Source organism: Aethalodelphis obliquidens, unplaced genomic scaffold, assembly GCF_003676395.1.
Source record: "Aethalodelphis obliquidens isolate GAN/ISIS:26980383/991018 unplaced genomic scaffold, ASM367639v1 scaffold52, whole genome shotgun sequence".
NCBI lineage: Eukaryota > Metazoa > Chordata > Mammalia > Artiodactyla > Delphinidae > Aethalodelphis > Aethalodelphis obliquidens.
In genome coordinates this window covers 1,565,727-1,586,601 of record NW_020837996.1, presented here as the reverse complement: position 1 = coordinate 1,586,601, position 20,875 = coordinate 1,565,727, and positions in this window count along the sequence as shown.

The window sequence follows — 20,875 nt, the reverse complement described above, 5'->3', positions numbered from 1 at the left end:
AGTCTTTAAGGTGACGGAGCATGTGGAGTCCCTGTTGTCCTTATACTGTTGTTCTAAAGACATGAGCATCTATTTTCCGGTTCCTCGGTGAGGCACTCAAGTACATTTTATTAGTTTTGCTTTTTCCCTTAGAAAAGAAAGGACTTAGTTGGTTTGATATAATGAAATGGTTTGTATATTTTATTTAAGAAGAAAGAAAAAAAAAACTGCTACAAAAAGAGCTTCTGCCCCGCAGAGCCATCCTCCTAAACGCTGCTGCAGCCTGACATTCTCCCTTTGTTTGCTCTCTCCCCCTCACAGCCTAATGACATTCCCAAAGGTGGCAAAGGAGAGCTTCGGGTTGCCATGGGAACCGGGTGACAGCAAGAATTGGAGAATTCTAGCTCTTGGAGGCTGCGGAGTTATTCCCCGTGGCTCAGGGAGCAGAGCTGGCTGCAGAGACTGGGGCTGGGGCAGTGAAGATGCTGCTTCAGGTCCTGCCTCAGGCTCTGTTGGAGCCAAAGGAGGTACATAGGGGGCCCGAGCTGTTGTCTGGCAGGACCCAGGGCCCTCTCTGGAGCAACACCTGCCCCCTTTCCTCTGATCACATCCAAACCCAAATATAAGCAGGAGATGGGGGGGGGGGATGCAGGGAGGCGTGAAGGAAGGAGGGATTCTGTCTGTAGCCTGTGGCCCCTGCAACCACCCCCAGCGTCCTGAGCAGGCTGGGCTGTTCTGGGTTCCCAGCTCTCTGCAAGGACTTTGTCAGGGGCTCGCCTGAGATGCCATCATCCCCGCCATCTCCAGTTATCCTGTCACCACCTGAGCCTCTTCACAGCTGACAAAGCCTTTCCAGGTGTGTCATTCACTAGCTCTTCACAAATTCATCCTGCAAAGGGAGGCATGGGTCATGTGCCCATTGCACAGATGCAGACATGGGGGCCTCAGAGGGGCCATGCCTGGGAAAGCAGCGGGGAGCTCTTAGTCTCGAGGTTTGTCACCTAGGATCCATCAGTCACCAGCGTGGAGAGAGGGCCTACAGGGGAGAGTGGGGAAAGGCGTGCAGAGTGATGAATGATTACTGCCGCAGCCTCCACAGTGCGAGAGGTTTAGAAGGAGGTAAATCGTTTCAGGTATCAGCCCAAGGGGTGCCAGTGGGAATGAAGTAAAGCCCAGAGCTTTCCTCTTCCTGAAATGGGCAGCTATGATTTGCCTCTAGCACGCCGGCCATGTGCCGGGAAGTCTCCACACTTTTCCTAGAAGAGCCTCATGAAGCCACCCGCAGGGAAGGGACTGCTACCCTCAAGTCACTGAGGTGGGAACACAGACACTCAGAATCCTTCACAAACTCATACTCTACACACACACAACTCTCTCACACATGTTCTCACACAGCACGCACATGCAGATACACGCACACACTCACACAGCCCAGCCTTGCTCTGTGTTAAGGGTTTGCCAGTCACCCTGATGGTGGGCACTGAGCCATGCCAGTCACTCCCGAGGCTGATGTGCGCTCTCAGCCCCTCAGCAGCCCTCCCCTCCAAAGGAGCAGTCCAAGCATCAGTCAGCAAGGCCCCCCCAGGGGAGCACACGGCCTGGGACTGTCCCCACAGTGCTCAGCCAGGTCCTTAGAAAGAACCAGGGCCAAGTCCTACACTCGAGGTCCCGCAACCTCCCACGCACCCACTGCTCCCAGGATCTCACCCACCGACCCAACTTCTATAGCCACTGCCCTGTGCAGACACCCCTGGCCTGGGCTGCTCTGCATCTCCTGCTGGGCTGGCTGCCCTGCTCTCCCCTCATCCATCCTCTCCTCCCCTCCCCACGCTGGCTCAGAACCCACCTACAGGAATTCTGTGGCTGGAAGCAGAGAGGTACAGATTCTGGGTCACAACCCAGTAGTACTGTGAAATCCATTTAGCATGAGAGATCAGCATTTTAGAATAGTTTGGAATAGAATAGGAAATACAAGATTTTTTACAGCTATAAAAGGCAGTCCTATGTACTGAGACTTTTTCTGTTACATTCAGACTTGAATGCCTGTGTCCTGGGTTGAGTTGTAGAATGTGTTTTCTTTCTATGGGGTGTGGTCTGAGAAGTTTCAAAGTGGGTGGAGTTAAGTGAAAATTTATCTGAGCTTTCCAGGCTCTCGTGGTCCAGCTCCTGCAACCCTGTGCATCTGCACCCCCTGGAGTTTCCTCTGCCCACGCGTGGCCGGCACTCCAGTTTTCAGCTGCGGGACATACGTGCCCTCTGGTCCTTCTCACCGCCACCTGAGCTGTCCCTCTGCCCGGAAGGCTTCTCCAGCTCCCACAGTTACCCCTGTTTCTCCTGTCACACCCACTCAGGGATCATCCCCTCTCTGAGGTTGTTCTGCCCTTCTCTTCTTTTCCCCAAAGGCATCGTTCCCCCGGACCTGTTCACACCCTGGTCATTTGATGTCACAGTGAGTAGTGGTTGTCTGTTCCCCATGCTTTCCTCCCACCAGACAGAATATTCCATCCAGAGACATGGAAGGAGAACTTGCTAGGCACCAGGCACTTGGCAGTGCACTGAACTAACAGCATTGTTTAACAGTGCCCTGTGAACAGACCCTCTGCCTCTGTGAAACTTAGGATCAAGTGGCTGAGGCAGAAAATAAGCAAGGAAGCAAACCAAAAATATGGCTAGACGTCTCGCTGAATGCTATGAAGGAAAAGGAGAGGTGGCTTCTTTATTTTATTTTTTATTGAAGTATAGTTGATTTACAATGTTGTGTTAGTTTCAGGTATACAGCAAAGTGATTCAGTTATACATACATACACATATATATATATATATATATTCATTTTCAGATTCTTTTCCATTATAGGTTATTATAAGATATTGAATATAGTTCCCTGTGCTGTACACTAGGTCCTCGTTGGTTATCAATTTTATATATATAGTAGTATCCCAAACTCCTAATTTATCCCTACCCCCCTTCCCCTTTTGGTAACCATAAGTTTGTTTTCTATGTCTATGAGTCTATTTCTGTTTTGTAAATAAGTTCATTTGTATTATTTTTTGAGATTCCGCATATAAGCGATATCATATAATATTTGCTTTCTCTGTCTGACTTACTTCACTTAGTATGATAATCTCTAGGTCCATCCATGTTGCTGCAAGTGGCATTATTTCAGTCTCTTTATGGCTGAGTAATACTCCATTGTATATATGTCACTTCTACTTTATCCATTCATCTGTTGATGGACACTTAGGTTGCTTCCATGTCTCAGCCATTGTAAATAGTGTTGCTGCTATGAACATTGGGGGTGCATGTATCTTTTCAAATCAGTGTTTTCTCTGGATATATGCCCAGGAATGGGATTGTTGGATCATATGATAACTCTATATTTAGTTTTTTAAGGAACCTCCATATTGTTCTCCATAGTGGCTGCACCAATCTACATTCCCACCAACAGTGAAGGAGGGTTCCTCTTTTGAGGGGTGGCTACCTTAAACAGGGCTGTCAGATGAACCCCCAAATTTCAGAGGCTTAAGAAATTGAAGTCCATTTCTCTACCACATCAGATCCAGTCACTGTTGGAGGTGGTGGCTCTGCTCCACGCGGTCATGCAGAGACCCAGGCTGATGGAGCTATGGCACCTTCAGGATGGTGCTTCCAAGTTGTCCATGTGTCCACATCCAGGAGGGAGGATGGAGGGTGGAAGGGGCACGTGGGAGGTTTCTAGGGACAAGGACTGTCTACGGCACACATAGCTTTCCGTCGCATTTTGTCTGTTACTATGCAGTCACATGGTTAGTCCGCTAGGGTGGCTAGAACAAAGTACCACGGGCTCAGCAGCTTAAACACAGAAATTTACCATCTATCAGTTCTGGAGCCTAGAAGTCCAAGATCAAGGTGTTGGCAGGGTTTGTTCCAGCTCAGGGCTGTGATGGAGAATCTGTTCCATGCTCCTGCCCGCGTTCTGTGTTCTGTGCTCCCATCTCCTAGCTTCTTGCGATTTGCTGGCAATCTCTGGTGTGCCTTTGTCTTGTAGAAGAGTCACCCAGTCTCTGCTTTCATCTTCCACGTGGCGATCTCCCTGTGTGTGCGTCTCTGTCTGAATTTCCCCTTCTAACAAGGACACCAGTTATAATGGGTTGGGGCCCACCCTACTCTAGTTCAGCCTCATCTTAACTAATTACATCTGTGACGCTGCTATTTCCAAATAAGGTCACACTCTCAGGTACTGGGGTTAAGACTTCAACATATACATTTTTATGGGACACAGTTCAACCCAGAAAGCATGGTAACACCTAATTGCAAAAGAGGCTGGGAAATGTGGTTCAGCTGTGTACCCAAGAAGAAAAGGCTGTCTCCATGACACCATGGAAAGTTTGAAGGAGAGGGGTGACCAGATCTGAACTTCAGGATACCAAGCACTCCTCAAGTGGTTGGCACATGGCAGGCACCCAAGGGCAGGTGTTTGTACAGAACTGTCCCAGAATCTCCCTGCACCATCTAGCTGTCTGGGTTTGGATAGGTGCTCGGTGAGTGTTGAACTGAACTGGATTCAGAGTTTACTTACGGGTAGGGGGGGAGCAGGTGGTACAAAGTGAGAGGCTGGGGATTTATAAACTGAGTGGTTAAAATGATTCAGAAACTAAAGCCGTATGTGTGTAAGCTCATATGTGATAACTGCTTTAGGATTCTGGCTGGAAACCTAAGCCAATTCTGCCAACTCTGACTGAAGCCAAAAGGAAAAAGCTACAGGATGAAAAGAAAATTCGCTCTGTAAATTTACTTTCGGTATCTCCCTTGCTAAGGCATCCCCAGATGAGGACAAGAGGATTTAGGATTAGGGCAGATGATCATTTCAATTTGCAACATCTTACAGACCCGGCTTCTCACCAGCCCGATCCTGCAAGCACAAAGTCAGGAGGAAAGAACGATTTTTCACGGATGGGGGACAAGAACCCACTGGTGGAGGATGGATTTGTTTCATACTCTTCCAAGACAATGAAAGATCAGGATGGGTGTCAGCGAAAGATCTGGGGCTGAATTCCCACCCGGGGAAGCATTGCTGTTATCTTCTCCATTTCACAGGGGAGGAACCTGAACATCAGAGAGTTACCGTAACTTGCTCAAGGTCACGTACCAGGGATTCACATCCAGCTCTGGCTGCCTCTGTACTGTAGCGCGTCCCGTGATCACCCCAGTTCCCTCTGCCTTGGGCTTTGGTCCCAGGAATCTGTCAAATGCGGTGGCTGGGGGCACCCCGTTTCATCAGATCTCCTGGGTTTGAATCCTGGTCCCTTTGCTTCTGGTGGACCAGCTACTTCACCCATTTAAGCCTCAATTTCCTCTATCAAATGGGCATCATAATAGTAATTATTTCAAAGGGCTGTGATAAGTATTCATTTAACTTAGCACAGTATCCAGCACATAGTCAGTGCTAAGGAATAATTGGTTATTATTACTAGCTCATGCACACACTGTCTTCCAATTTCCAACTTAAATGCCACCTCCTCAGAGAAGCCTGACCATCCTTATCTATGATGACCTTGCCAGCCCTTCTGGCAAATCAGGCTATAGTCCTGATAGCGCTTATCACAGATCTCACTCATGTGAGGTTTATTAATCTCTCTTATGCCTCTCCCTCTTCCATCCCTCCACTCACACACTAGGATGCAAGGTCCTGGGGTGCATCTGCTTCAACCCTCTCTCCCCACGCCCAGCACAGTGGTTGGCACATGGCAGGTACCCAATAAATTTGTGTTGAATATTGAATGACTGTTAAGCTCTGTGGCCCTGGTAATGTCATTGTTCTCCTCCCAAACTGAGTCTTGTCACTTGTAAAACAAAGAGTTGGTATCACTCAGGCAAATGCCTTCCAGGCCTGATGGCCTTGAATCTCAGCCACCCCCTGTCTGGGGGCCATGTAGGTCCCCACGTGTAACACATGCTCAACCAGTGCGACTTCCCACTGGCCAATGTCAGTGGCAAAAATTATTGTCAACTCTAATCTTCGACTCCCAAGGGCAGGTCTGGCCACCACACCGCACTGCCTCCCTGTGGTTGAGCAGAAGTGGAGAAAAATAGGTAGAAATAGAAGCTACCACGCAGTGAGCACTTACGGGATGCTCCAGGCTGAAAGATTAGCTTGTTTATGACAACCCCTCAAGAGAAAGAAAGCCCAGTAGCCACATCTTACAAATGAGGAAAAGGAGGCGACTTTCCAAGTTGATGCCACTTACAAGGGGTAGCGCTGTGGAAATGTGTAGTGGGTCTAACTGCCTAGGTTCAAATCCCAGCTCTAAGTTTCCTGGCTGTCCTAGCTGCTCACGGACTCAGTTTTCTTCTCTGTAAAATGAGGGAATTGTAACACCAATTTTATGGGATTGCTGTCAGGACTAAGTGTATTCAGCCATGGAAAGGACTTAGCCCAGCCCCAGGCATTAAAAGCTGTGTCAGTCGCCATCATTGTCTCTTTACCCAGATATCATAGTCCTCCAGTGGCCATAGACTGGGTGGCTTAAACAACAAACATTTATTTTTCACTGTGTTGGAGGCTGGTAAGTCTAAGACCAAGATGCTAGTAGATTTGGTGTTTGATGAGAACCTGCTTCCTTGTTCATAGGTGGCCAACCTCATGTGGCGTAAGGGGCCAGGGAGCTCCCTGGGTTCCCTTTTATAAGGGCACTAATTGTATTCATGATGGCTCCACCCTCATGACCTAAGTACGTCCCAAGGGCCCCACCTCCTAATGCCATCACACTGGGCTTTAGGATTTAACATGAATTTTGGGAGGACACAAATATTCAGCACCAGGACTGCTCACTTAACCAGCGATTTTCAAAGTCAGGACCAGAAGCAGTAGCATCAGCGTCACCACCCAGGAAATTGTTAGAAATGCAAATTCTTGGGCCCCACCCTGAACTTGCTGAAGGGTGAGGTCTAGCAACTGTGTAAACAGCCCTTCAGGCAAATCTGACGCAGGTTCAAGGGTGGCAACTTGCTCTTCCTCTCTGCCTCCCTGAGAAGAAGAATTAAGATTTAAGGTCATATTTCACTGTTGATTATAAGACACACCATTACTCCAGATATCACTGAGACAGAAAGAACATTGTCAACTAAATTACAACGCAGCCCTTTTCTTATCACAGTGATTGTAACACATGATTATTTCAGAGATATTAAAATGTGAAAAGAAAATTGCATCTCAGCATCAATGGAATTTAGCATTAGGAATATCAGAAGGTGGGAAACTATGTCGTCCTCACCTCTCCTCTCCAGTGGTTCCAAGACCTGACTGCATATTACACTCACCTGGCTGACATTAGAATTTAAATACCTGGTGTCAGGATGGCATCCAGGCCTATCTCACCTGAATCTCTGGGGCTGGGACCCAGGCATCAGCAGAGCTGAAAGCTCCCAGGATGACTGCATTGTGCAGCTAGGGAGGAGATCCAGTGCTTTAAGTCAAATGTCTACCCTCGCACACTGGATGCAGAGATGTAGGCAAGTTTCCTGATTTCTAAACAAATGAAACCCTGCCCCCACAAGCCCCGTCAGTGTTCCTCACTTGAGTTTTACATCAAATTCACAAGGGCATGGAGGAGGCTGGTTTCCATTTCTGGACTTCCTGCCGGAATCCGAAGGTTTCCCCCAAACCTCCTGCCTCTCCGGTGGCTTAGAGGTCATAAGTTTCCTTCGTACTCTTCTAGATCCTGATATGCGGAGTCTTTGTGGCTGAGGAGGGTATAGACCCCCCTCCTTGAAGAGCTGGTAGGGAAGGCTAAGCCCCAGCAAGGGTCCAAGAGCCAGGACTGAGAACGGAGAAGGGGCGGGTGTGGTACAGTCAGTGAAACCTGGGGACTTAAGGTACTCTCCCCTGGGACACAGGGAATAAGAGGGGAATGTTTTCTGTGTGTTTACTAAGCGCCAGAGGCTCTGCTATCTATATGTGACTTCATTTCATGCTCGTTCTGTGAGGTAGGTTTTATTCCCCTTTTTATAGAAGAAGAAACTGAGGGTCAGAGAGGTTATAGGAATTGTCCAAGGTCACAGCGAGTAGTGGAGCCAGGATTTGGATCCAAGATTGTCTGACTCTTCTTTACATGGACGCTTCCTTCTTCCTTGGGTCACGAGCCTTAGGTTTCAGAACCTGAGAGCTAAAGGCAGGGCTTCTGAATTTCCTGTGCTGTTTTAGGTAAAAAAGAAATAGAGGCTAATATTTATGTGCTACTCTGGGCTGGTATTTTACATCTGCCATCTCATCTAGTCCTCGCCACATTCCTGCCAATTAGATGGTGTTAGCCTCATGGTACAGATGAGGAAACTGGGGCTTAGAAACCAAGGTGGTGGTTCCCTTTCACGCCTGGGGTCCCAGCTGGGAGGAATGAGGATCCTGATGATACCATCACAGGGAGTGTTTTGGCAGGACCACGACCTCCCCAAGAATAAGAATGAGTCTGCTCTGTCTCTGCACCCTTAGACCCCAGAATGGGGCTTATCCCAGAGCAGAGGCTCAGAAAAATTAGAAATCACACTGTCAGTGTGGGAGAGTAGTCTGTAACCTGAAGAGTACCAGACAAGTGCTACCTGTTATTTTTTTAACTTAAACAACCATACAGTTGTTTGGGGTAAATTTGAAAATGGGTGGCCTGAGGATTTTGCTGCCTTACCTGAAACAGAAAATTTCATATAACAATACCGGTTTATTTAGAAAACTGGAAAGTTCCAGCAACACTAGAATCACTTTTGTACATTGCAGCCATCGGGTGGAGCCCAGGGGAAGCTGCCTTACTTGGGGGAGGCCTGGCTCAGCAGTTTAGCCAGAGGTCCCTTCAAGCCCTATTACCTCACACCCAGCAAACTTCACTCTTCACTTTTCAGTTTGGTCCCTGAGGGAACAGGAATTTGTGACCCCTGCTCTAGGGCTGAAATTACAGCAACAATAATGAATGCATTTTGCAATTGGCATATTATATGTGCAGAGCTGGAAAAACACAGCAGCATCTCGGGAGGTCAAAGCCACATCGACTGATAACCGTTTGATCAGGAACAAACACTAGTGGAAATAATCAGTGACTTTCTTCAACCAGCTGTGCATCAAACCCCATGCGCTGGAAAATCCTTGACCTTAGGTTCCTAGGAACAGCTGTCAGAGAAAGGTGAACACCGTGCAAAGGTAAGTGGGAGGCTCGGGGTGCCAGGGGAAATCACCTCGGTCATTTTTTCAATTCTGTTTACGGTCTGAGTGATTTTGTGCAGAGCCTTGCAAGGAAGATTTAAAAGAACTGAGTGGAAATGTTCTTGCACCATAAAATGCCTTTTTTGTCCCTGCGGCAAGAGGAACGAGGCCATAAAAATGCTGTTCTTACCAGGTCTGCAGGTAAATTTTGGTCCCTGAATAAACATTCCTTCTTTCATCAGATGCGATGGTTAGAAAAAAGGAAACTACACAGTTTCAAAGAGCTGTGAACGTACTGTATGCTCATCTCTTCTTACAACAGCCCTTTGAGGTAGGAGCCCTGAACCCCATTTTGCAGATGAGGAAACTGAGGCTCAGAGAGAGAAGGTTACTTGCCCAAGATCACACAGCAGGGAGGCCACGCAGCAGTAAAGGGATGGAAACATACTCGTTAGTGGGAGGGAGGGAGCCTTTGCCCTGCTACCTGACCCTAAGGTCAGGGTCCCCCCAGGTTCCCTCTTCCATGCTTCAGTCTGGCAGTGATGGGTGATGGGGCAGGGGTCATGAGACCCCATTCATGCCGTTAGTCTCCCGGAATTCATTCCACATCCCTGACTTTCTTTCCTGAGATCAATTGCTCAGCACCTGCCCATCCATGGCTAGCCGGATAGTCTACCCTCCAGGCTCACAGCACTGCCAGGGGACGTCACCATCTTTGCTGTCTGCTTGTGCCTCCACTTTCTGGTGTCGAAAAGTTGAATTCACTGTTTCCTGTAAATAATTCCAAACTTGGAGGTCTCCCTGACTCCTTTTTCAATCCATCACTTGTCAGGTTATGTGGACATGTTTTCCTCTACGATTTTCTTCCTATCTGCCTCCTCACCTGCATCCTCTGTGCCCTGCCTACTGGGGCCTCATGATTTCTCTCATCTGGGACCATTTACAAGCATCCGCAACTGGCCTCACTTCACCCAGCCGATGCTCCACCCCGCGTATCATCCCAAATCGCAAAACCTTTCAAAGCTCCCTGAAGTCAGAGGTTACAGCCGAATGCTTTTGGGTGACATTCAAGGCCTTGGTGATCTGGTGGCTCCCTGCTTCCCAGTCTCTCTCACCTTATCCCTACATGAGCTCCAGCCTCAAGCCAGTTTGGTCTTGGTGCTGTTTTCTAAACTAGTTCTGAACGGTCCTGCTTCTGAACTTGGCTTTTGCATTGTCCCTTCTGCTTAGATCTCCTTTCCCAGCCCATCTTGGCCTAACAGAACCACTTTCATTCTTCATGGTGAGTCTCAAAATCCTTTCTTTTAAAAGATCTTCCTCCCTCATCTGTGGAAGGCTGCACTGTTAGGGGTAAAGGTGTAGGATTTGACCTTCAGCTTTGCAACCTGGCTCTGGAAATCATTTTACTGGGCAGTTGTTCTTCCATTGGTGATGTTGGTATAATAACTTCTAGCTCCTAGGGTTTGGGGAAGGATAAGTTGATTCTGGTAAAGGTTTAGGATATGATAGGTCTTCTGTAGATGGTAGTTTCCTTCTCCCTAGTGTTCTTAAACTTCTGAACCCACTACGAGCTTCTCAATAGCTTAGTCAGGTTGGGGAGTAGGTGAATTAATTAGAAATTTCTTGGCGGTAAGTGATAGCAACCCAACACAAACTGACTTATAGCAGAAAAGAAATGTATTGATTCATGCAAATGAGAAGTCCAGGGGTAGCTTCAGGCATGGCTGGATCCAGGGCATTAAATGATGTCACCAAGTTGTTTTCTTTCTCCTACTTTTCCTTTCTCTTTATCTCTTTCCATTGCTTTTCTTCTGTTTTGGCTTTTTGGTTTCCTATTTAGACTTTTCCTATTAAGGGGATTCCATATGGCCCCCGCTCACATCCTACTAGCTTAGCAACCTTAATAGAAAAGAGAGCCTGTTTCTCAGAAGTTCCAGCAACAGTTCCAGGACTGATTTCGTTGCACAGGCTGGGTCACATATCCTGATCCAATCACTGTCAAGGTCCACTCTTGAAGCAGAGAATGGTGGTCAGTCCCACTAGAACCACATGGATTGAGGTTGGGGAAGGACTGGTTCCCAAAACAACATCAGGGCACTGGGACTGGATGGATGGATGGGGGATAGACACTGGGCAGGCAAAGACAGACGCCCACACAACAGATGGAAGCAGCATCAATGTGCAGTTAGTTATGCTCATAGACAATTGTACAAAAATGTCCTGGGGTGTTTTTTTTCCCTTTGACTCTGTGAGGGGAAAGGCCATATTCCGTTCTCATGTCCCACAAGGTCCCCTGGACAGTGCCTTCTCCCAGTCGGTTGTGACAGCCTCACAGCTGCCCCATTGCCCCTCCCTCCCCTCCCTCCCCATCATCCCTACCTTGTGGGGCCTGTTCCTGAGTAACTCAGTCCTGGGTTCTAATCCTACTGGTCACTCATTCGTGGTGCCAATTCGAGCAAATTACTAGGCTGAGAGCTACAATAAGAAAATGGCCAGTTATCTGGCACTATGGAAGGAAATAATAACCAGAGTGTTCACATTTACCAAGCGTTCACTCAAGGCCAGGTACCTGTAATGTGATTTCCATGCACGATCTCACTGAAGCCTTTCCACAATCCTAGGAAAACCACCTCCCCTCTGTAGATGAGAAATCTGAGCCCAAAGAGGTCAGGCAACTGGATCCAGGCCATACGCCTAGTGGATGCTAAGGCTAGAATTCGAACCCCACCTGTGTCTCTAGAGTACATTCTTAATCCCTATAGCCATTTGTTCAATAAACATTTATTAAGCTATGACTGTGTATCAGGTACTGCTTTAGATGCTAGGGAAAACCCACACAAATCCATGCCCTCATAGAATTTATGTTCTAGAGGGAGGAGATAGCGTTAATAAGTGAGGTTTAAAATATATATGTGTATGTTGTGAGAGTGTCAACGGAAGGGTCATGTGGCAAGAATCTGAGAATGGCCCCTAGGAGCTGAGAGCAACCCCCAGGCAGCAGCCAGTAAGAAGGAGATGGAGGAGGAGGAGGAGGGGGGGAAGGGGAGGAAGGGGAGGAGGAGATGGAGGAGAGGGGGAGAGGGAGGAGGAGGAGGAGGGGGAAGAGGAGGAGGAGATGGAGGAGGGGGGAGAGGGAGGAGGAGGAGGAGGGGGAAGACGAGGGAAGGGGGAGGAGGGGGAGGGGTGAAGGGGGAGGAGGAGGAGGGGGAGGAGGGGGAGGAGGAGGAGGAAGGGAGGGGGAAGACGAGGGGAGGGGGAGGAGGAGGGGAGGTGGTAGAGGCCGAAGAGGAGATGGAAGAGGAAATGGAGATGGAGATGGAGATGGAGATGGAGGAGAAGAGTAGGGAGCATATGGATTTCTGGGAGAAGAGTTGTTTTGAGTAAAGAGAGCAGCAAACTAAGAAAAAGTAGGGGTAACCAGGTTTGTCAGGTACAGTTGGAATCTTCCCTCTCAGCCCACTGGCCCTCGCTGCTGCATCAGGCCCCAGCTACTGTGGGTAATTTCCTTCTCAGGCTCAGTGGCCACCTGCCCCCAGGTCCAGCTGGCGTGTGGGCTGCAGGAAGGTTCGGAGCCAGCCGGGCAGCAATGCTGTGAGCTGGCGGGCGTGGGCTGGAGGCAGCAGGATGAACAAGCGCAAAGAGGCGGGGTGAGGGTCACATATTAGTTCCCTGCTTCAGCCTTTGCCATCACCCCACTCCCAGGCAGTACGCCGGCATCTGTTTGTGGACATTAAGCTCAGAGGGTGTGGGGCTATCCTGACACCCATGGCAGGTTCCCAGGTGACTCTCACAGCCAGTTTCCTCCCTCTCCATCCAGGGTGAGACCAGGCCTTTTTGCACAATTAAGATGTTCATGAAGACACAATTTAGCTCCCTCCTCCTGGCTCAGTCCCGCTCCCTGCTTCTTCCTCTGTCCTAGGTCTTCCTTTGTCAAGAGGAAGGCAGCTGGAGTGGGTACCCCATCTTCTGAGTCTTTGGGTCACAGCCAGCAAGGAAGGCCCATGAATGCTGCTGGAGGGACCACGTAGTCCCCCAGAACCCAGCGCCCCACAGCACAAAGAGCCTGTTCCCACAGGCGTGTCGTGCTTTGTTTCTGCGGTGGAAATGAGCAAAAGGAGAATTCCTGAGTCTCAAAGAAATTAAGAGACTCTCAGAGAATCACAGTTTTCCCGGGCCTTGGCTGGGTCTTATCTGGAATTTTGCCCAGCATGGCTTAATTATGTCAGTGCCATTCATTTGCAGCCTGAGGTGGGGCTGGGGGCGGCCAATCTGCCCACAGAGGAGATGACAGGATTCCAGGAGGGAAGAAGCCGGGATCACCTGTTCTAGGGCGGTTTCTAAAGAGCAGTGTGTTAATTCATAAATCCAGTCCCTCCCCACTGCTCCCCTCCCCCCGCCCCATTGAAAGTTCCTGAATGAGAATTTACCGCCTGCAGAATAAAACTCAAACTCTTTGGCGTGACCCTTTTGAAGACCTCTGTGGTCAAGCAAACCTGGGCCTACCTAATCCCATGGCAATGTTGTTATCTATGTTACTCCCATCACCAAGAGATCTGCCCGAGAATCCCCATTCATCCTTTACGTTCAACCTTAAATTTCCTTTCTTCTATGAGGCTTTCCTGGCCTCCAAATGGTGAGGTCCCATACCGTGTGTCCCTATTGCACGAGATAGTAATAACTCACACATCTTGTATTCACTGGGAATCTTTCAGTTGTAAGTATCAGAGGCCCAACTCTGACTGGCCTTAAGGAGTTTCACCTTCAGGCATGGCTTGATCCAGGTGCTAATGAAAGATCAATGAGAAATTGCTTCATTGTTGTGTGGGGCTCATTCTCACATAGACACTGGTAACTTTAAACTTATATTTCACCAGATAAGCAATGCCTTGAGGAAAGAAAAATTATTTTTCCCAAATGTTCCAGAAAAAATCCTAGGACTGCTGCTTGCTGGTCTCCCTTCATCAGGTACCTGAACGGACCCAACTACTGTGACTTCAAATGACCAGATAAAGATCCCATGCCTATCCTGGGAGGCTGCAGGCAGCCCTACCAAGCTACACGGTTTGAGCATGGGGAAGGGGATGCTTCTTTAAAGGAAAATAAAGGACTGTGACCCAGGGGAGGAAGGTTGGCTGCTAGACAGGAAACAATAAGAGCAGAACCAACCACAACTTGGTATCCGTCAGAATCCATTTCTGCCTCTAGGCTGTTAATACCTTAGGGAAATGCCTAAGTCCAGGTAAATTAATAACAAAGGGCAGAAATTAGTGTTCACAGAGAGAAGGGCACTGCATAGAGTGTCTCTAAACATAGGTATCCCTAGGAGCCTGGGTCTACCATGACTAAGATGTGTGACTTCAGGCAAGTTACACAGCCTCTCTGGGCCTCCGTTTTCTCATGTGTTAAAATGATGAAATACCAGCTAACATGCGGGGTCTTCATGGAAAGAAAAACAAGGTAAAGTGCATTGAAATTCTTTATAAATGCTAAAGCAATATTCTCATTTTTTCTCCTCCAGAATGTGTGAGTGCTATCACCGGCTGTGTGACTTTCCGGAAGAGAGAACTGAACATAGTCTGATATAAAAATGCTCAAACGTTAGTAAACCTCCATTTTGGTTTGCACGCAGTAAGGCCATGAGCACTGGCGGGCTCGTTTTAATTTCACTCATTCATGTGTCCTTCAGGAATAATCATTCAAATGTTGATTGTCTGCACAGGCTAGCGTCACCTAAGCATTGGGGATGCAGAGGTGAGCCAAAGTGGCATCGTGCCTCTCCCCACAATGACGCTTATAACCCATATGAGAGACAAATAAGTGAATACTGGAACAAAGTAACTCCACATCATGATGCTTGTTACCGGAGGAAAAGAAAAGAGAACCTGAGGCCGATGGGCCTGGGGTGTGTGGCGGGGTGGCGATGTGGAGACCCCTTCAGCTAGATGGTCAGAGGAGGCCTCTGAGGAGAACATCTGAGCTGAAGGCCAAGAAAGAGACAGGCGAGAGGATTCAGAGCAGGTCGTTACACACTGAGGGTCTAGCAAGTGTCAGAGCGGGTTCGGGCTGTTCAAGGAATAGAGAGACGGCAGGGGTGGGAGGGAGTCGGATGGGTCCAGGGGAGTCACGTGGGCAAGAGCTGGGTCACTCTGTTCGCCCTGCCCCTGCCGCCCACTCCGGGACAGGAAGGGACTTCGGCTTCTGTTGTAGAGGGATGGCAGCTATGGGAGGGTTTTAACCTAAGGAGAAATGATCAGATTTACGCGTTGACCTTTTATTAATTTTTTTCCCCCAAGTTCTGTCACTTCGCTTCATCTGGCAACCAGAGCAGGGAGGAGGTGCTGAGACACGAGGGGCGGGGCAAGAGCCCCGCCCCTTTTCCTCCGGTTCTTCGCAGGGGGCTTGCGGTTCACAAAACGCTTTTCACACGTCACCTCATCTTACCTTCAAGCAGCCTGGGGGAACCACTGGAGAAGCAGATCAGCTCCTTGAAGCTCGCAGGCACACCAGACTGTCAGACTCCGCCAGGCCTTTGCCCCAATGATGTGCACAGGATTCCCTCGTCTTTTAATTTCAGACCCCTCCCCCTCGTTAATCTTACTTCTATTGCTGCCCTTATCAGACTGTGTTGTATGTAGTGGAGGAAAACGTTTTCCTCCACTCTCTTAGGGTTCCTGCCTGCGTCTGGCAGTTAAACGGACCAACACAGATCAACAGGAGAAAATGTCCATGGGAATGAAGACCTGAAAAAGTGACCAGAGCAGGAAACTTTTATACCTTTTCGACAAAGAAGCAAATGAAGAATTGCCGGTGGCGTCTGGCCTTGGGGTAGCAAGTGGTGAAGAAGTAACTAGAATGATAAAGGTGAATTTAACACGGTTTTTTATACAACCAGCTCAGCCCCAAATTTCCTGTCTCTGGTGGTAAAAATATCTTCCTTCCTCCTGGTACAGGGAGGGTACCTTTTGCTTGGGAGTTTCATGGCCTGTTTCAGGGAAGAAGGGCAAGGGTTGGGGGCAGGTCAGAGTGACCCAGCATTTGTTGTTTTCTCAAACTCCTTCAGCTTAAGATATTTAATGTACCAAGGTACCATATTTTGGGGTAATGTGTCCTGAACCCCATCATGTACAATGGGTTTTCACTTCCATTTCCCCAGGTGGACTTGTGTTATCCTTGTGGGCTCAGTGTAATTCCACGGAGGATGGAGGGTGAGTCAGGTCAGAGGGGAAGTTGCTGTATGACAGAAGCAGAGATGGGAGTGATGTGGCCACGTGCTGAGGAATGAGGGCAGCCTCTAGAAGCTGCAAGAGGGAAGGAAACGTTCTCCCCTAGAGCCTCCAGGATGAGCCAGCCCTGCCTACACCTTGGGTTTAGTCCCATAAGGCTGACTTTGGACTTCTGACCTCCAGAACTGTAAGAGAATAAAACTATGTTGTGTTAAGCCACCGAGTTTATAGTAATTTCTCATAGCAGCCATAGGAAATGAATCCACCCACCATGGCTTTTGTTCTAGAAGTGGGTTTTTTATAACAAGAAAAACGGTCTTAACAATTCACCAAAATGTCAAGATCAAAGACATATGGTTCTTTTTTTTTTTGAATTTATTTTTTCTTTTCCTTCTTTTATAATTTTATTAACTTTATTTTAACATCTTTATTGGAGTATAATTGCTTTACAATGGTGTGTTAGTTTCTGCTTTATAACAAAGTGCATCAGTTATACATATACATATATCCCCATATCCCCTCCCTCTTCCATCTCCCTCCCTCCCACCCTCCCTACCCCACCCCTCCAGGTGGTCACAAAGCACCCAGCTGATCTCCCTGTGCTATGCGGCTGCTTCCCACTAGCTATCTATTTTACGTTTGGTAGTGTATATATGTCCATGCCACTCTCTCACTTTGTCCCAGCTTACCCTTCCCCCTCCCTGTATCCTCAGGTCCATTCTCTAGTAGGTCTGCGTCTTTATTCCTATCTTGCCCCTAGGTTCTTCATGACCTTTTTTTGTTTTTGTTTTTTAGATTCCATATATATGTGTTAGCATATGGTATTTGTTTTTCTCTTTCTGACTTACTTCACTCTGTATGACAGACTCTAGGTCCATCCACCTCACTACAAATACCTCAATTCCGTTTCTTTTTATGGCTGAGTAATATTCCATTGTGTATATGTGCCACATCTTCTTTATCCGTTCATCTGTCGCTGGACACTTAGGTTGCTTCCATGTCCTGGCTATTGTAAATAGTGCTGCAGTGAACATTTTGGTACATGACTCTTTTTGAATTATGGTTTTCTCAGGGTATATGCCCAGGAGTGGGATGCTGGGTTGTATGGTAGTTCTATTTTTAGTTTTTTAAGGAACCTCCATACTGTTCTCCAGAGTGGCTGTATCAATTTACATACCCACCAACAGTGCAAGAGTGTTCCCTTTTCTCTAAAGACATTTGTTTTTCTGTTAAACCTAATGCTTTGCATCTCCAGCCCACTGCTGGAGCAGTAACAGCAGGTACTTCCAGATGTAGCCAGCGTCGCAAACACACTTGGCATACCAGGGATTGGAGGAGAAATTATCACGTGCTTGGTCTGGGCTGGGTAGTATCTTCTACTTTGCAGAAACCACACGCAAGAAACTCCTAAACAAAAGCCACATGGAATTGGATAAACTGTAGGAGACCCAGGGGCACGGGCAGCAGCTCTGTACATCCCTTGACCATTCTCAGAGCGTTGATTGGGACCCATCTTAGCTGGCCTCCAAGCCTAGACGCCAGGCCCGGGAGGATGCTCAGATGATGGCAAGATGAGGGTGAAGTCTGCAGGACCCTCCTAGCTGGACAAAGCTGCCTGGGCCATGGCTATCTCTTCCTTCATGTCTGCTATTTCTGCTTGGACAAGTGTCCTTTTATTTAAAGTAACATATCCTCTCTTGTTTCAGTGGCAAGGATTTGTGATGGTTACCATTATTTTTGAGAGAAGCCCTAGAGGGGAGGGAGGGGTCGGAGAGTTTTACCTGTTACTTCCAATGGATACTTGTTTTGAAGGCAGAGGTTAATTCGATGGTGAGTTTGCTGGTGAGGTTGGGAGACCAGGCTGCGGTTGTGTGTATTTAAAGGCAGAACCACTTCAGAGCTTTAAAACCACATGCGAGGGCTGGGGAAGCCCATGGAGGCCTTGCTCTGATGCCATCGTGGCTGGGACACATTCCAGCATCACTGGTAGAGAAGGAGGTCTCCTTGAGGGCCCCCAGCTCCTCCCTCCCCCTCTTGTTTCCTGGTTGAATTTGCAGCGACCCCAAGAGTGAGCCCTGGCACTTTAAAGAATCAGGAGAGACCCATGATGCTCGGCAGGGTCCTGCCACAGACGGGCTCCTGCTGGGGGATGGCCTGCAGCTCCTGCAGGGCTGCAGGAGAGAACACAGTTTCCCACAGTGCCCAGAGGGATACGTCCTGCCTGATTTCCAGAGGGGAAGCTGTGAAAAGCCACAGCTGGAACAAACACGTCCCTACAAAGGCATTAATGTGATGGGGACAAGAGACACCACTTCCCCATCTGGGACAATAATCACTGTAGGGGAAGCAAGGGGATGTCAGGCACAGCTGGTTCTAGGCTGGCATGCTGTCAGCTGGTTTTCCTTACACACACACACACACACACACACACACACACACCACACACACACAAACACATGCAAAACCAAAGCAACTTCCGTGAAGTGAAGGGCTTTTGTTCTGCTGAGGCTGGGATGGGTGTGGGCTTGGAGTTTAGGGAAGAGGACTGAGGGTGAAAACAGAGGCAGAAAATCTAGGAATCCCTGAGAATTTGGGTAGGAAGGAGACAAGAAACATTTGGGAACGGGAAAAAGAGAAAGGAGAGAGGGAAGTGGCAAAAGGTGGCCTGGGGTTTGAGCTGACTCCTTTCTGTGACCTACAAGTGGTCGGTAAAATCCACAAAAATGCAGGAAGTATGTATTGACATTTTGGTTGGGACTGGTGAATCTGGGAGGAACTTCAAGGGCTGTCAAACTCACGTAAAGGGGAAGGTTGCTGGTGTTGGCTTGTCAATTCCAGATGGCAGGGCCAAGGTCATTGTCATTAACGGCTGCTGGGAACTATAGTTTTTAGCTGGTGCTTTGCCAGACCTCTTAGTCAGGGTTCTATTCCTGGGAGGAAGGGGAGATTGGAGGTGGCAGGTACCCGGCAGTCCCTGCACTGTGGGGAAGGATCAGTGTCTGGTCTGGGGAACATACGGCGGCATGTGGATGTGCCTTGGGTGAAGTGGACCCAGGAAGGAGAAGAGGCCAGACAAGAGAGGCCCTTAGGGAATTTGCAGGTATCCAGGGAAAACTTTGGATTTCAGTTCAAGTCAGTTTTCTCCAGGGTTTGAGCAGCATGAAGGCCGCCATGACGTGCTTTTCTCCCTTCCAAGCCTCAGTTTTCTCATCTTTAAAAAGGGGATGATAGTCCAACGAGATTGTTGTAAGGCTTAAATGGGATGATGAATGCCAGTGCTTCGCCCAGTGGCTGGCGTCTAGTAAACAGTGGCTTCCCATCTCTGGACTTGGCTTTCCGGGCTGGATGTATATCCCTTGTCACCTCCCCCTCATCCTGGAGGAGAGGATGGTCCGTGGTGGTGGCCTCCTCCCAAGGTCTCTGGCTGCTAGTCTACGTAAAGTCTTATCTCAAGCACCAAGGTTTCAGTTGCTGGGCTTGCTGCTGCCTTTACTTGTTGCATTGCTGGTCCGCAGGGCTGCATCCGGTGCCTGGAACAAGAAACACACAACTTTCCAGATCCCAATTAAATGTCACCTCCTCTGTGAAGCCCCCCTTGACCACGCCCCCTTCCTCAGGGGACTGAATTGGAAGCGCCTCCTTCCTCCTCTCTCGGTCCATATAGAGACCTTAGAACACACCGCCTCCGCCTTCATCTTCCCATTCTTCAAAATGACACAAGTTGCAGAAGCTAGTCCAGACAAGGTGGGGTATCCGGGTCCAGAACGAAGCTCCATCCCATCTCTTGCTTTTTTCCCTGTTGTTTCCCTCCTCACACTCTCTTCCTCCTACACTTGGCACCAGTGGACTTCTTTCAAAACCATGGAAACTAACATACATCTCAAAGCCTCAGAAAAGCTTGAGATAACACTTTTGGGTCAGGATGGCTGTCTTTAGGCCATATCTCTGCCAAACAGCAAGCTCCAGGTCAGGTCCTACGGCTCTTTAACTCCACCTGAAAACAGATGGCATCACCCTAGTCTTCTGGTCCCAGAAGGCCCTTGTCCCTGAGTCCACTATCGAGTAGGGTGGTTCGGCCTCGTTTCAGGCCCAGGGTCCTCCCGGCCCCCTGAGACTCAGATCCATCCTCCCTCACCCCAGGATACCACACTCTAGTGCCTAAAGGCAGCTGAGCAGCCCCATCATGCTCCAGTTTACTCCCATGAGGCCCTAGAAGCATCAAGGTCAATTATGCAAATGAACACTCCACGGGGTATATTTAACACAGCGTGCCAGGTATGTGTTCATAACTACCATTTATTCAGAGTTTATTATAAGTTTTAAAAGCCCTCAATAACAGTTACTTATTTTCTATATGAAAAAAAAAATGACCATGAATGATTTGTCCCAAGGTCCCCATCTAGAAATATTAGGACAAAGATTTGAACCCAGGCCACTGGGCTCCAGTACTCTGGGGCTAACCACTGAGCCATGACACAGTCCCAACCTGGTACCTTGAATTCTCATAAA